At 37.6% G+C, this 15,375-nt stretch overlaps 9 non-coding genes across 9 annotated transcripts; 6 read left to right on the forward strand and 3 right to left on the reverse strand.

The window, feature by feature from the left end:
- Nucleotides 1-1,412: 1,412 nt before the first annotated feature.
- On the reverse strand, nt 1,413-1,486 carry TRNAT-AGU (transfer RNA threonine (anticodon AGU)). The gene has a single exon. It is a non-coding gene; the product is annotated as a tRNA-Thr (tRNA).
- A 2,180-nt stretch (nt 1,487-3,666) lies between these two features.
- TRNAS-GCU (transfer RNA serine (anticodon GCU)) lies at nt 3,667-3,748 on the forward strand. The gene has a single exon. It is a non-coding gene; the product is annotated as a tRNA-Ser (tRNA).
- A 1,628-nt stretch (nt 3,749-5,376) lies between these two features.
- On the forward strand, nt 5,377-5,458 carry TRNAS-GCU (transfer RNA serine (anticodon GCU)). The gene has a single exon. It is a non-coding gene; the product is annotated as a tRNA-Ser (tRNA).
- A 1,689-nt stretch (nt 5,459-7,147) lies between these two features.
- Nucleotides 7,148-7,229, forward strand: TRNAS-GCU (transfer RNA serine (anticodon GCU)). Its single transcript has one exon. It is a non-coding gene; the product is annotated as a tRNA-Ser (tRNA).
- Nucleotides 7,230-8,572: 1,343 nt separating this feature from the next.
- Nucleotides 8,573-8,646, reverse strand: TRNAT-UGU (transfer RNA threonine (anticodon UGU)). Its single transcript has one exon. It is a non-coding gene; the product is annotated as a tRNA-Thr (tRNA).
- Nucleotides 8,647-9,202: 556 nt separating this feature from the next.
- On the forward strand, nt 9,203-9,284 carry TRNAS-GCU (transfer RNA serine (anticodon GCU)). The gene has a single exon. It is a non-coding gene; the product is annotated as a tRNA-Ser (tRNA).
- Nucleotides 9,285-12,540: 3,256 nt separating this feature from the next.
- Nucleotides 12,541-12,614, reverse strand: TRNAT-UGU (transfer RNA threonine (anticodon UGU)). Its single transcript has one exon. It is a non-coding gene; the product is annotated as a tRNA-Thr (tRNA).
- A 556-nt stretch (nt 12,615-13,170) lies between these two features.
- TRNAS-GCU (transfer RNA serine (anticodon GCU)) lies at nt 13,171-13,252 on the forward strand. The gene has a single exon. It is a non-coding gene; the product is annotated as a tRNA-Ser (tRNA).
- A 1,831-nt stretch (nt 13,253-15,083) lies between these two features.
- TRNAS-GCU (transfer RNA serine (anticodon GCU)) lies at nt 15,084-15,165 on the forward strand. Its single transcript has one exon. It is a non-coding gene; the product is annotated as a tRNA-Ser (tRNA).
- Nucleotides 15,166-15,375: the final 210 nt, after the last annotated feature.

Below are 15,375 nucleotides of genomic sequence, written 5' to 3' on the forward strand. Positions count from 1 at the left end.
TTGCTTCCAAGTTATGACACAGAATAGACAGATTGAAGAAATGCCATGGCAAAACCAAAAGGAGGAAAAATTATGACTAATTGATATTAAAAACCTCAGCACTGGTTCATTTCTGATAGAGTTTTCCCCAAGCTAACTTCAAACAACAGGCACTGTAGTTGACGAGATAAGGCAACTCTGACAAAAGCCAACATACAATCTTCAGTGAAAAAACACTGACTGGTAAAAACCCTCTCAACATCTTCCCACCTAAACGCACAGGTGCTATGTAGACGAGGTGGCCGAGTGGTTAAGGAGATGGACTGCTAATCCATTGTGGTCTGAATGCATGGGTTCGAATCCCATCCTCGTCGGATTAATCTGCTTCTTCTATCATGTGGAATGGTTTGGTTTTCATTTTTAACCCAAGCGGTGGACACTTCAAGCATGAAAGTTTACAATACTCCTGTGCTGCTATCAAACTTTGCAGAGTCAGATCTGTAAATCCACTGGTTTTAATTTGTAAAGCTTGATGCCATCCTATATTCTGTAAAGAAAATTATATCCTCTAATTCCTTTTAAAGTGTTTCAACAGCAGAGATTTTTTTTTCTCAATTGCACTATATTAGGGCTGTGGGAAATTAATATTTGATGACAAACAAGAGTAAAAGTCCTCTTTTTGGGGTAAAAACCCACAAAATGAGATGAAGAATAGAAAGCACTGCTGACATTCAAAATCAAGATTTTCCTTTTACTAAATAGGCTCTTTGACCAACTAAGCCAAAGGACAAACAGGTGAAAAACATTAAAAAGCCTGCTTAGAGAGTTAAACAGTCCTAAACTGAGATAAAGAAGGAAAAGGACTGCTGGCATTCAAATTCAAGATTTTCCATTTACTAAATAGGCTCTTTGACAAACTAAGACACAGGACAAACAGGTGTGATACATTAGAAAGCCTGCTTAGAGAGTTAAACAGCCCTAAACTGAGATAAAGAAGGAAGAGGACTGCTGGCATTCAAATTCAAGATTTTCTGTTTACTAAACAGGCTCTTTGACCAACTATGACAAAGGACAAACAGGTGTGATACATTAGAAAGCCTGCTTAGAGAGTTAAGAAGCCCCAAACTGACATAAAGAAAGAATAGCACTGCTGGCATTCAAATTCAAGATTTTCTGTTTACTAAACAGGCTCTTTGACCAACTAAGCCAAAGGACATAAAGGTGAGATACATTGGATAAACGGATTAGAGATGCATAGAAAGGAGGCATTTCAAAACTAAATCAACTGGTTTTACATTGTCATGCTTGAAGCCATCTTTCTTCCTTTATATCTCTTAGATAGAAGAGATTTTTAATCTCACAATTGCACTATCAGTCGCAAGTGAAACACCTATTTTTAAGATAGGAAGCTTCTTTGTGAGGAGATGAAAACAAGGCACTGCTGAGATTCGAACTCAGGATCTCCTGTTTACTAGACAGGCGCTTTAACCAACTAAGCCACAGCACCAGAAAATGGCATGCATTTGAAATCCAAGGAAGATTGAAGCACCAATCGAACATTCAACTGGTTAGCGCAGCAAAACAATATTGAGCTTGAGTTCCATTCCACGTAGAGCAGAAACATGGAATAAGATTTCAATATCAGTCATAACACTTAAGAAGCCAAGTAAATTTTGAAGAGCATTCATTTAAAAGACTGACAAATTTACAGAAGCTGTATCGAGGACAAAGGCTTTGAAGTTTTGCAATTGAATGAGCCATCTTTTAGCACAGCTGAAATTTGGGACTTGTTTTGCTTCCAAGTTATGACACAGAATAGACAGATTGAAGAAATGCCATGGCAAAACCAAAAGGAGGAAAAATTATGACTAATTGATATTAAAAACCTCAGCACTGGTTCATTTCTGATAGAGTTTTCCCCAAGCTAACTTCAAACAACAGGCACTGTAGTTGACGAGATAAGTCAAATCTGACAAAAGCCAACATACAATCTTCAGTGAAAAAACACTGACTGGTAAAAACCCTCTCAACATCTTCCCACCTAAACACACACACAATATGTAGACGAGGTGGCCGAGTGGTTAAGGAGATGGACTGCTAATCCATTGTGCTCTGCATGCATGGAATCCCATCCTCGTCGGATTAATCTGCTTCTTCATTCGTGTTGAATGGTTTGGTTTTCATTTTTAACCCAAGCGGTGGACACTTCAAGAATGAAAGTTTACAATACTCCTGTGCTGCTATCAAACTTTGCAGAGTCAGATCTGTAAATCCACTGGTTTTAATTTGTAAAGCTTGATGCCATCCTATATTCTGTAAAGAAAATTATATCCTCTAATTCCTTTTAAAGTGTTTCAACAGCAGAGAATTTTTTTTCTCAATTGCACTATATTAGGGCTGTGGGAAATTAATATTTGATGACAAACAAGAGTAAAAATCCTCTTTTTGGGGTAAAAACCCACAAAATGAGATGAAGAATAGAAAGCACTGCTGACATTCAAAATCAAGATTTTCCTTTTACTAAATAGGCTCTTTGACCAACTAAGCCAAAGGACAAACAGGTGCAAAACATTAAAAAGCCTGCTTAGAGAGTTAAACAGCCCTAAACTGAGATAAAGAAGGAAAAGGACTGCTGGCATTCAAATTCAAGATTTTCCATTTACTAAATAGGCTCTTTGACCAACTAAGACAAAGGACAAACAGGTGTGATACATTAGAAAGCCTGCTTAGAGAGTTAAGAAGCCCCAAACTGACATAAAGAAAGAATAGCACTGCTGGCATTCAAATTCAAGATTTTCTGTTTACTAAACAGGCTCTTTGACCAACTAAGCCAAAGGACATAAAGGTGAGATACATTGTATAAACGGATTAGAGATGCATAGAAAGGAGGCATTTCAAAACTAAATCAACTGGTTTTACATTGTCATGCTTGAAGCCATCTTTCTTCCTTTATATCTCTTAGATATAAGAGATTTTTAATCTCACAATTGCACTATCAGTCTCAAGTGAAACACCTATTTTTAAGATAGGAAGCTTCTTTGTGCGGAGATGAAAACAAGGCACTGCTGTGATTCAAACTCAGGATCTCCTGTTTATTAGACAGGCGCTTTAACCAACTAAGCCACAGCACCAGAAGATGGCATACATTTGAAATCCAAGGAAGATTGAAGCACCAATCGAACATTCAACTGGTTAGCGCAGCAAAACAATATTGAGCTTGAGTTCCATTCCACGTAGAGCAGAAACATGGATTAAGATTTCAATCTCAGTCATAACACTTAAGAAGCCAAGTAAATTTTGAAGAGCATTCATTAAAAAGACTGACAAATTTACAGAAGCTGTATCGAGGACAAAGGCTTTGAAGTTTTGCAATTGAATGAGCCATCTTTTAGCACAGCTGAAATTTGGGACTTGTTTTGCTTCCAAGTTATGACACAGAATAGACAGATTGAAGAAATGCCATGGCAAAACCAAAAGGAGGAAAAATTATGACTAATTGATATTAAAAACCTCAGCACTGGTTCATTTCTGATAGAGTTTTCCCCAAGCTAACTTCAAACAACAGGCACTGTAGTTGACGAGATAAGTCAAATCTGACAAAAGCCAACATACAATCTTCAGTGAAAAAACACTGACTGGTAAAAACCCTCTCAACATCTTCCCACCTAAACGCACAGGTGCTATGTAGACGAGGTGGCCGAGTGGTTAAGGCGATGGACTGCTAATCCATTGTTCTCTGAATGCATGGGTTCGAATCCCATCCTCGTCGGATTAATCTGCTTCTTCTATCATATGGTTTGGTTTTCATTTTTAACCCAAGCGGTGGACACTTCAAGCATGAAAGTTTACAATACTCCTGTGCTGCTATCAAACTTTGCAGAGTCAGATCTGTAAATCCACTGGTTTTAATTTGTAAAGCTTGATGCCATCCTATATTCTGTAAAGAAAATTATATCCTCTAATTCCTTTTAAAGTGTTTCAACAGCAGAGATTTTTTTTTCTCAATTGCACTATATTAGGGCTGTGGGAAATTAATATTTGATGACAAACAAGAGTAAAAGTCCTCTTTTTGGGGTAAAAACCCACAAAATGAGATGAAGAATAGAAAGCACTGCTGACATTCAAAATCAAGATTTTCCTTTTACTAAATAGGCTCTTTGACCAACTAAGCCAAAGGACAAACAGGTGAAAAACATTAAAAAGCCTGCTTAGAGAGTTAAACAGCCCTAAACTGAGATAAAGAAGGAAAAGGACTGCTGGCATTCAAATTCAAGATTTTCCATTTACTAAATAGGCTCTTTGACAAACTAAGACACAGGACAAACAGGTGTGATACATTAGAAAGCCTGCTTAGAGAGTTAAACAGCCCTAAACTGAGATAAAGAAGGAAGAGGACTGCTGGCATTCAAATTCAAGATTTTCTGTTTACTAAACAGGCTCTTTGACCAACTAAGACAAAGGACAAACAGGTGTGATACATTAGAAAGCCTGCTTAGAGAGTTAAGAAGCCCCAAACTGACATAAAGAAAGAATAGCACTGCTGGCATTCAAATTCAAGATTTTCTGTTTACTAAACAGGCTCTTTGACCAACTAAGCCAAAGGACATAAAGGTGAGATACATTGGATAAACGGATTAGAGATGCATAGAAAGGAGGCATTTCAAAACTAAATCAACTGGTTTTACATTGTCATGCTTGAAGCCATCTTTCTTCCTTTATATCTCTTAGATAGAAGAGATTTTTCATCTCACAATTGCACTATCAGTCGCAAGTGATACACCTATTTTTAAGATAGATCTCCTGTTTACTAGACAGGCGCTTTAACCAACTAAGCCACAGCACCAGAAAATGGCATGCATTTGAAATCCAAGGAAGATTGAAGCACCAATCGAACATTCAACTGGTTAGCGCAGCAAAACAATATTGAGCTTGAGTTCCATTCCACGTAGAGCAGAAACATGGATTAAGATTTCAATCTCAGTCATAACACTTAAGAAGCCAAGTAAATTTTGAAGAGCATTCATTTAAAAGACTGACAAATTTACAGAAGCTGTATCGAGGACAAAGGCTTTGAAGTTTTGCAATTGAATGAGCCATCTTTTAGCACAGCTGAAATTTGGGACTTGTTTTGCTTCCAAGTTATGACACAGAATAGACAGATTGAAGAAATGCCATGGCAAAACCAAAAGGAGGAAAAATTATGACTAATTGATATTAAAAACCTCAGCACTGGTTCATTTCTGATAGTTTTCCCCAAGCTAACTTCAAACAACAGGCACTGTAGTTGACGAGATAAGTCAAATCTGACAAAAGCCAACATACAATCTTCAGTGAAAAAACACTGACTGGTAAAAACCCTCTCAACATCTTCCCACCTAAACGCACAGGTGCTATGTAGACGAGGTGGCCGAGTGGTTAAGGCGATGGACTGCTAATCCATTGTGCTCTGCATGCATGGGTTCGAATCCCATCCTTGTCGGATTAATCTGCTTCTTCTTTCATGTTGAATTGTTTGGTTTTCATTTTTAACCCAAGCGGTGGACACTTCAAGCATGAAAGTTTACAATACTCCTGTGCTGCTATCAAACTTTGCAGAGTCAGATCTGTAAATCCACTGGTTTTAATTTGTAAAGCTTGATGCCATCCTATATTCTGTAAAGAAAATTATATCCTCTAATTCCTTTTGAAGTGTTTCAACAGCAGAGAATTTTTTTTCTCAATTGCATTATATTAGGGCTATGGGAAATTAATATTTGATGACAAGCAAGAGTAAAAGTCCTCTTTTTGGGGTAAAAACCCACAAAATGAGATGAAGAATAGAAAGCACTGCTGACATTCAAAATCAAGATTTTCCTTTTACTAAATAGGCTCTTTGACCAACTAAGCCAAAGGACAAACAGGTGAAAAACATTAAAAAGCCTGCTTAGAGAGTTAAACAGCCCTAAACTGAGATAAAGAAGGAAAAGGACTGCTGGCATTCAAATTCAAGATTTTCCATTTACTAAATAGGCTCTTTGACAAACTAAGCCAAAGGACAAACAGGTGTGATACATTAGAAAGCCTGCTTAGAGAGTTAAACAGCCCTAAACTGAGATAAAGAAGGAAGAGGACTGCTGGCATTCAAATTCAAGATTTTCTGTTTACTAAACAGGCTCTTTGACCAACTATGACAAAGGACAAACAGGTGTGATACATTAAAAAGCCTGCTTAGAGAGTTAAGAAGCCCCAAACTGACATAAAGAAAGAATAGCACTGCTGGCATTCAAATTCAAGATTTTCTGTTTACTAAACAGGCTCTTTGACCAACTAAGCCAAAGGACATAAAGGTGAGATACATTGGATAAACGGATTAGAGATGCATAGAAAGGAGGCATTTCAAAACTAAATCAACTGGTTTTACATTGTCATGCTTGAAGCCATCTTTCTTCCTTTATATCTCTTAGATAGAAGAGATTTTTCATCTCACAATTGCACTATCAGTCGCAAGTGAAACACCTATTTTTAAGATAGGAAGCTTCTTTGTGAGGAGATGAAAACAAGGCACTGCTGAGATTCGAACTCAGGATCTCCTGTTTACAAGACAGGCGCTTTAACCAACTAAGCCACAGCAACAGAAGATGGCATGCATTTGAAATCCAAGGAAGATTGAAGCACCAATCGAACATTCAACTGGTTAGTGCAGCAAAACAATATTGAGCTTGAGTTCCATTCCACGTAGAGCAGAAACATGGAATAAGATTTCAATCTCAGTCATAACACTTAAGAAGCCAAGTAAATTTTGAAGAGCATTCATTTAAAAGACTGACAAATTTACAGAAGCTGTATCGAGGACAAAGGCTTTGAAGTTTTGCAATTGAATGAGCCATCTTTTAGCACAGCTGAAATTTGGGACTTGTTTTGCTTCCAAGTTATGACACAGAATAGACAGATTGAAGAAATGCCATGGCAAAACCAAAAGGAGGAAAAATTATGACTAATTGATATTAAAAACCTCAGCACTGGTTCATTTCTGATAGAGTTTTCCCCAAGCTAACTTCAAACAACAGGCACTGTAGTTGACGAGATAAGTCAAATCTGACAAAAGCCAACATACAATCTTCAGTGAAAAAACACTGACTGGTAAAAACCCTCTCAACATTTTCCCACCTAAACACACAGGTGCTATGTAGACGAGGTGGCCGAGTGGTTAAGGCGATGGACTGCTAATCCATTGTGCTCTGCATGCATGGGTTCGAATCCCATCCTCGTCGGATTAATCTGCTTCTTCTTTCGTGTTGAATGGTTTGGTTTTCATTTTTAACCCAAGCGGTGGACACTTCAAGCATGAAAGTTTACAATACTCCTGTGCTGCTATCAAACTTTGCAGAGTCAGATCTGTAAATCCACTGGTTTTAATTTGTAAAGCTTGATGCCATCCTATATTCTGTAAAGAAAATTATATCCTCTAATTCCTTTTAAAGTGTTTCAACAGCAGAGAATTTTTTTTCTCAATTGCATTATATTAGGGCTATGGGAAATTAATATTTGATGACAAGCAAGAGTAAAAGTCCTATTTTTGGGGTAAAAACCCACAAAATGAGATGAAGAATAGAAAGCACTGCTGACATTCAAAATCAAGATTTTCCTTTTACTAAATAGGCTCTTTGACCAACTAAGCCAAAGGACAAACAGGTGAAAAACATTAAAAAGCCTGCTTAGAGAGTTAAACAGCCCTAAACTGAGATAAAGAAGGAAAAGGACTGCTGGCATTCAAATTCAAGATTTTCCATTTACTAAATAGGCTCTTTGACCAACTAAGACAAAGGACAAACAGGTGTGATACATTAGAAAGCCTGCTTAGAGAGTTAAACAGCCCTAAACTGAGATAAAGAAGGAAGAGGACTGCTGGCATTCAAATTCAAGATTTTCTGTTTACTAAACAGGCTCTTTGACCAACTAAGACAAAGGAAAAACAGGTGTGATACATTAGAAAGCCTGCTTAGAGAGTTAAGAAGCCCCAAACTGACATAAAGAAAGAATAGCACTGCTGGCATTCAAATTCAAGATTTTCCATTTACTAAATAGGCTCTTTGACAAACTAAGCCAAAGGACAAACAGGTGTGATACATTAGAAAGCCTGCTTAGAGAGTTAAACAGCCCTAAACTGAGATAAAGAAGGAAGAGGACTGCTGGCATTCAAATTCAAGATTTTCTGTTTACTAAACAGGCTCTTTGACCAACTATGACAAAGGACAAACAGGTGTGATACATTAAAAAGCCTGCTTAGAGAGTTAAGAAGCCCCAAACTGACATAAAGAAAGAATAGCACTGCTGGCATTCAAATTCAAGATTTTCTGTTTACTAAACAGGCTCTTTGACCAACTAAGCCAAAGGACATAAAGGTGAGATACATTGGATAAACGGATTAGAGATGCATAGAAAGGAGGCATTTCAAAACTAAATCAACTGGTTTTACATTGTCATGCTTGAAGCCATCTTTCTTCCTTTATATCTCTTAGATAGAAGAGATTTTTCATCTCACAATTGCACTATCAGTCACAAGTGAAACACCTATTTTTAAGATAGGAAGCTTCTTTGTGAGGAGATGAAAACAAGGCACTGCTGAGATTCGAACTCAGGATCTCCTGTTTACAAGACAGGCGCTTTAACCAACTAAGCCACAGCACCAGAAGATGGCATGCATTTGAAATCCAAGGAAGATTGAAGCACCAATCGAACATTCAACTGGTTAGTGCAGCAAAACAATATTGAGCTTGAGTTCCATTCCACGTAGAGCAGAAACATGGAATAAGATTTCAATCTCAGTCATAACACTTAAGAAGCCAAGTAAATTTTGAAGAGCATTCATTTAAAAGACTGACAAATTTACAGAAGCTGTATCGAGGACAAAGGCTTTGAAGTTTTGCAATTGAATGAGCCATCTTTTAGCACAGCTGAAATTTGGGACTTGTTTTGCTTCCAAGTTATGACACAGAATAGACAGATTGAAGAAATGCCATGGCAAAACCAAAAGGAGGAAAAATTATGACTAATTGATATTAAAAACCTCAGCACTGGTTCATTTCTGATAGAGTTTTCCCCAAGCTAACTTCAAACAACAGGCACTGTAGTTGACGAGATAAGTCAAATCTGACAAAAGCCAACATACAATCTTCAGTGAAAAAACACTGACTGGTAAAAACCCTCTCAACATTTTCCCACCTAAACGCACAGGTGCTATGTAGACGAGGTGGCCGAGTGGTTAAGGCGATGGACTGCTAATCCATTGTGCTCTGATTGCATGGGTTCGAATCCCATCCTCGTCGGATTAATCTGCTTCTTCTTTCGTGTTGAATGGTTTGGTTTTCATTTTTAACCCAAGCGGTGGACACTTCAAGCATGAAAGTTTACAATACTCCTGTGCTGCTATCAAACTTTGCAGAGTCAGATCTGTAAATCCACTGGTTTTAATTTGTAAAGCTTGATGCCATCCTATATTCTGTAAAGAAAATTATATCCTCTAATTCCTTTTAAAGTGTTTCAACAGCAGAGAATTTTTTTTCTCAATTGCATTATATTAGGGCTATGGGAAATTAATATTTGATGACAAGCAAGAGTAAAAGTCCTCTTTTTGGGGTAAAAACCCACAAAATGAGATGAAGAATAGAAAGCACTGCTGACATTCAAAATCAAGATTTTCCTTTTACTAAATAGGCTCTTTGACCAACTAAGCCAAAGGACAAACAGGTGAAAAACATTAAAAAGCCTGCTTAGAGAGTTAAACAGCCCTAAACTGAGATAAAGAAGGAAAAGGACTGCTGGCATTCAAATTCAAGATTTTCCATTTACTAAATAGGCTCTTTGACCAACTAAGACAAAGGACAAACAGGTGTGATACATTAGAAAGCCTGCTTAGAGAGTTAAACAGCCCTAAACTGAGATAAAGAAGGAAGAGGACTGCTGGCATTCAAATTCAAGATTTTCTGTTTACTAAACAGGCTCTTTGACCAACTAAGACAAAGGAAAAACAGGTGTGATACATTAGAAAGCCTGCTTAGAGAGTTAAGAAGCCCCAAACTGACATAAAGAAAGAATAGCACTGCTGGCATTCAAATTCAAGATTTTCTGTTTACTAAACAGGCTCTTTGACCAACTATGACAAAGGACAAACAGGTGTGATATATTAGAAAGCCTGCTTAGAGAGTTAAGAAGCCCCAAACTGACATAAAGAAAGAATAGCACTGCTGGCATTCAAATTCAAGATTTTCTGTTTACTAAACAGGCTCTTTGACCAACTAAGCCAAAGGACATAAAGGTGAGATACATTGTATAAACGGATTAGAGATGCATAGAAAGGAGGCATTTCAAAACTAAATCAACTGGTTTTACATTGACATGCTTGAAGCCATCTTTCTTCCTTTATATCTCTTAGATAGAAGAGATTTTTAATCTCACAATTGCACTATCAGTCGCAAGTGAAACAAGTATTTTTAAGATAGGAAGCTTCTTTGTGAGGAGATGAAAACAACGCACTGCTGAGATTCGAACTCAGGATCTCCTGTTTACAAGACAGGCGCTTTAACCAACTAAGCCACAGCACCAGAAGATGGCATGCATTTGAAATCCAAGGAAGATTGAAGCACCAATCGAACATTCAACTGGTTAGTGCAGCAAAACAATATTGAGCTTGAGTTCCATTCCACGTAGAGCAGAAACATGGAATAAGATTTCAATCTCAGTCATAACACTTAAGAAGCCAAGTAAATTTTGAAGAGCATTCATTTAAAAGACTGACAAATTTACAGAAGCTGTATCGAGGACAAAGGCTTTGAAGTTTTGCAATTGAATGAGCCATCTTTTAGCACAGCTGAAATTTGGGACTTGTTTTGCTTCCAAGTTATGACACAGAATAGACAGATTGAAGAAATGCCATGGCAAAACCAAAAGGAGGAAAAATTATGACTAACTGATATTAAAAACCTCAGCACTGGTTCATTTCTGATAGAGTTTTCCCCAAGCTAACTTCAAACAACAGGCACTGTAGTTGACGAGATAAGGCAACTCTGACAAAAGCCAACATACAATCTTCATTGAAAAAACACTGACTGGCAAAAACCCTCTCAACATCTTCCCACCTAAACGCACGGGCGCTATGTAGATGAGGTGGCCGAGTGGTTAAGGAGATGGACTGCTAATCCATTGTGCTCTGCATGCATGGGTTCGAATCCCATCCTCGTCGGATTAATCTGCTTCTTCTTTCGTGTTGAATGGTTTGGTTTTCATTTTTAACCCAAGCGGTGGACACTTCAAGCATGAAAGTTTACAATACTCCTGTGCTGCTATCAAACTTTGCAGAGTCAGATCTGTAAATCCACTGGTTTTAATTTGTAAAGCTTGATGCCATCCTATATTCTGTAAAGAAAATTATATCCTCTAATTCCTTTTAAAGTGTTTCAACAGCAGAGAATTTTTTTTCTCAATTGCATTATATTAGGGCTATGGGAAATTAATATTTGATGACAAGCAAGAGTAAAAGTCCTCTTTTTGGGGTAAAAACCCACAAAATGAGATGAAGAATAGAAAGCACTGCTGACATTCAAAATCAAGATTTTCCTTTTACTAAATAGGCTCTTTGACCAACTAAGCCAAAGGACAAACAGGTGAAAAACATTAAAAAGCCTGCTTAGAGAGTTAAACAGCCCTAAACTGAGATAAAGAAGGAAAAGGACTGCTGGCATTCAAATTCAAGATTTTCCATTTACTAAATAGGCTCTTTGACCAACTAAGACAAAGGACAAACAGGTGTGATACATTAGAAAGCCTGCTTAGAGAGTTAAACAGCCCTAAACTGAGATAAAGAAGGAAGAGGACTGCTGGCATTCAAATTCAAGATTTTCTGTTTACTAAACAGGCTCTTTGACCAACTAAGACAAAGGAAAAACAGGTGTGATACATTAGAAAGCCTGCTTAGAGAGTTAAGAAGCCCCAAACTGACATAAAGAAAGAATAGCACTGCTGGCATTCAAATTCAAGATTTTCCATTTACTAAATAGGCTCTTTGACAAACTAAGCCAAAGGACAAACAGGTGTGATACATTAGAAAGCCTGCTTAGAGAGTTAAACAGCCCTAAACTGAGATAAAGAAGGAAGAGGACTGCTGGCATTCAAATTCAAGATTTTCTGTTTACTAAACAGGCTCTTTGACCAACTATGACAAAGGACAAACAGGTGTGATACATTAAAAAGCCTGCTTAGAGAGTTAAGAAGCCCCAAACTGACATAAAGAAAGAATAGCACTGCTGGCATTCAAATTCAAGATTTTCTGTTTACTAAACAGGCTCTTTGACCAACTAAGCCAAAGGACATAAAGGTGAGATACATTGGATAAACGGATTAGAGATGCATAGAAAGGAGGCATTTCAAAACTAAATCAACTGGTTTTACATTGTCATGCTTGAAGCCATCTTTCTTCCTTTATATCTCTTAGATAGAAGAGATTTTTCATCTCACAATTGCACTATCAGTCACAAGTGAAACACCTATTTTTAAGATAGGAAGCTTCTTTGTGAGGAGATGAAAACAAGGCACTGCTGAGATTCGAACTCAGGATCTCCTGTTTACAAGACAGGCGCTTTAACCAACTAAGCCACAGCACCAGAAGATGGCATGCATTTGAAATCCAAGGAAGATTGAAGCACCAATCGAACATTCAACTGGTTAGTGCAGCAAAACAATATTGAGCTTGAGTTCCATTCCACGTAGAGCAGAAACATGGAATAAGATTTCAATCTCAGTCATAACACTTAAGAAGCCAAGTAAATTTTGAAGAGCATTCATTTAAAAGACTGACAAATTTACAGAAGCTGTATCGAGGACAAAGGCTTTGAAGTTTTGCAATTGAATGAGCCATCTTTTAGCACAGCTGAAATTTGGGACTTGTTTTGCTTCCAAGTTATGACACAGAATAGACAGATTGAAGAAATGCCATGGCAAAACCAAAAGGAGGAAAAATTATGACTAATTGATATTAAAAACCTCAGCACTGGTTCATTTCTGATAGAGTTTTCCCCAAGCTAACTTCAAACAACAGGCACTGTAGTTGACGAGATAAGTCAAATCTGACAAAAGCCAACATACAATCTTCAGTGAAAAAACACTGACTGGTAAAAACCCTCTCAACATTTTCCCACCTAAACGCACAGGTGCTATGTAGACGAGGTGGCCGAGTGGTTAAGGCGATGGACTGCTAATCCATTGTGCTCTGATTGCATGGGTTCGAATCCCATCCTCGTCGGATTAATCTGCTTCTTCTTTCGTGTTGAATGGTTTGGTTTTCATTTTTAACCCAAGCGGTGGACACTTCAAGCATGAAAGTTTACAATACTCCTGTGCTGCTATCAAACTTTGCAGAGTCAGATCTGTAAATCCACTGGTTTTAATTTGTAAAGCTTGATGCCATCCTATATTCTGTAAAGAAAATTATATCCTCTAATTCCTTTTAAAGTGTTTCAACAGCAGAGAATTTTTTTTCTCAATTGCATTATATTAGGGCTATGGGAAATTAATATTTGATGACAAGCAAGAGTAAAAGTCCTCTTTTTGGGGTAAAAACCCACAAAATGAGATGAAGAATAGAAAGCACTGCTGACATTCAAAATCAAGATTTTCCTTTTACTAAATAGGCTCTTTGACCAACTAAGCCAAAGGACAAACAGGTGAAAAACATTAAAAAGCCTGCTTAGAGAGTTAAACAGCCCTAAACTGAGATAAAGAAGGAAAAGGACTGCTGGCATTCAAATTCAAGATTTTCCATTTACTAAATAGGCTCTTTGACCAACTAAGACAAAGGACAAACAGGTGTGATACATTAGAAAGCCTGCTTAGAGAGTTAAACAGCCCTAAACTGAGATAAAGAAGGAAGAGGACTGCTGGCATTCAAATTCAAGATTTTCTGTTTACTAAACAGGCTCTTTGACCAACTAAGACAAAGGAAAAACAGGTGTGATACATTAGAAAGCCTGCTTAGAGAGTTAAGAAGCCCCAAACTGACATAAAGAAAGAATAGCACTGCTGGCATTCAAATTCAAGATTTTCTGTTTACTAAACAGGCTCTTTGACCAACTATGACAAAGGACAAACAGGTGTGATATATTAGAAAGCCTGCTTAGAGAGTTAAGAAGCCCCAAACTGACATAAAGAAAGAATAGCACTGCTGGCATTCAAATTCAAGATTTTCTGTTTACTAAACAGGCTCTTTGACCAACTAAGCCAAAGGACATAAAGGTGAGATACATTGGATAAACGGATTAGAGATGCATAGAAAGGAGGCATTTCAAAACTAAATCAACTGGTTTTACATTGTCATGCTTGAAGCCATCTTTCTTCCTTTATATCTCTTAGATAGAAGAGATTTTTCATCTCACAATTGCACTATCAGTCGCAAGTGAAACACCTATTTTTAAGATAGGAAGCTTCTTTGTGAGGAGATGAAAACAAGGCACTGCTGAGATTCGAACTCAGGATCTTCTGTTTACTAGACAGGCGCTTTAACCAACTAAGCCACAGCACCAGAAAATGGCATGCATTTGAAATCCAAGGAAGATTGAAGCACCAATCGAACATTCAACTGGTTAGCGCAGCAAAACAATATTGAGCTTGAGTTCCATTCCACGTAGAGCAGAAACATGGAATAAGATTTCAATCTCAGTCATAACACTTAAGAAGCCAAGTAAATTTTGAAGAGCATTCATTTAAAAGACTGACAAATTTACAGAAGCTGTATCGAGGACAAAGGCTTTGAAGTTTTGCAATTGAATGAGCCATCTTTTAGCACAGCTGAAATTTGGGACTTGTTTTGCTTCCAAGTTATGACACAGAATAGACAGATTGAAGAAATGCCATGGCAAAACCAAAAGGAGGAAAAATTATGACTAATTGATATTAAAAACCTCAGCACTGGTTCATTTCTGATAGAGTTTTCCCCAAGCTAACTTCAAACAACAGGCACTGTAGTTGACGAGATAAGTCAAATCTGACAAAAGCCAACATACAATCTTCAGTGAAAAAACACTGACTGGTAAAAACCCTCTCAACATTTTCCCACCTAAACGCACAGGTGCTATGTAGACGAGGTGGCCGAGTGGTTAAGGCGATGGACTGCTAATCCATTGTGCTCTGCATGCATGGGTTCGAATCCCATCCTCGTCGGATTAATCTGCTTCTTCTTTCGTGTTGAATGGTTTGGTTTTCATTTTTAACCCAAGCGGTGGACACTTCAAGCATGAAAGTTTACAATACTCCTGTGCTGCTATCAAACTTTGCAGAGTCAGATCTGTAAATCCACTGGTTTTAATTTGTAAAGCTTGATGCCATCCTATATTCTGTAAAGAAAATTATATCCTCTAATTCCTTTTAAAG

The sequence above is a fragment of the Dendrobates tinctorius genome, unplaced genomic scaffold (assembly GCF_039654945.1).
Source record: "Dendrobates tinctorius isolate UK_male_01 unplaced genomic scaffold, ASM3965494v1 ptg000204l, whole genome shotgun sequence".
In the NCBI taxonomy this organism is placed as follows: Eukaryota; Metazoa; Chordata; class Amphibia; order Anura; family Dendrobatidae; genus Dendrobates; species Dendrobates tinctorius.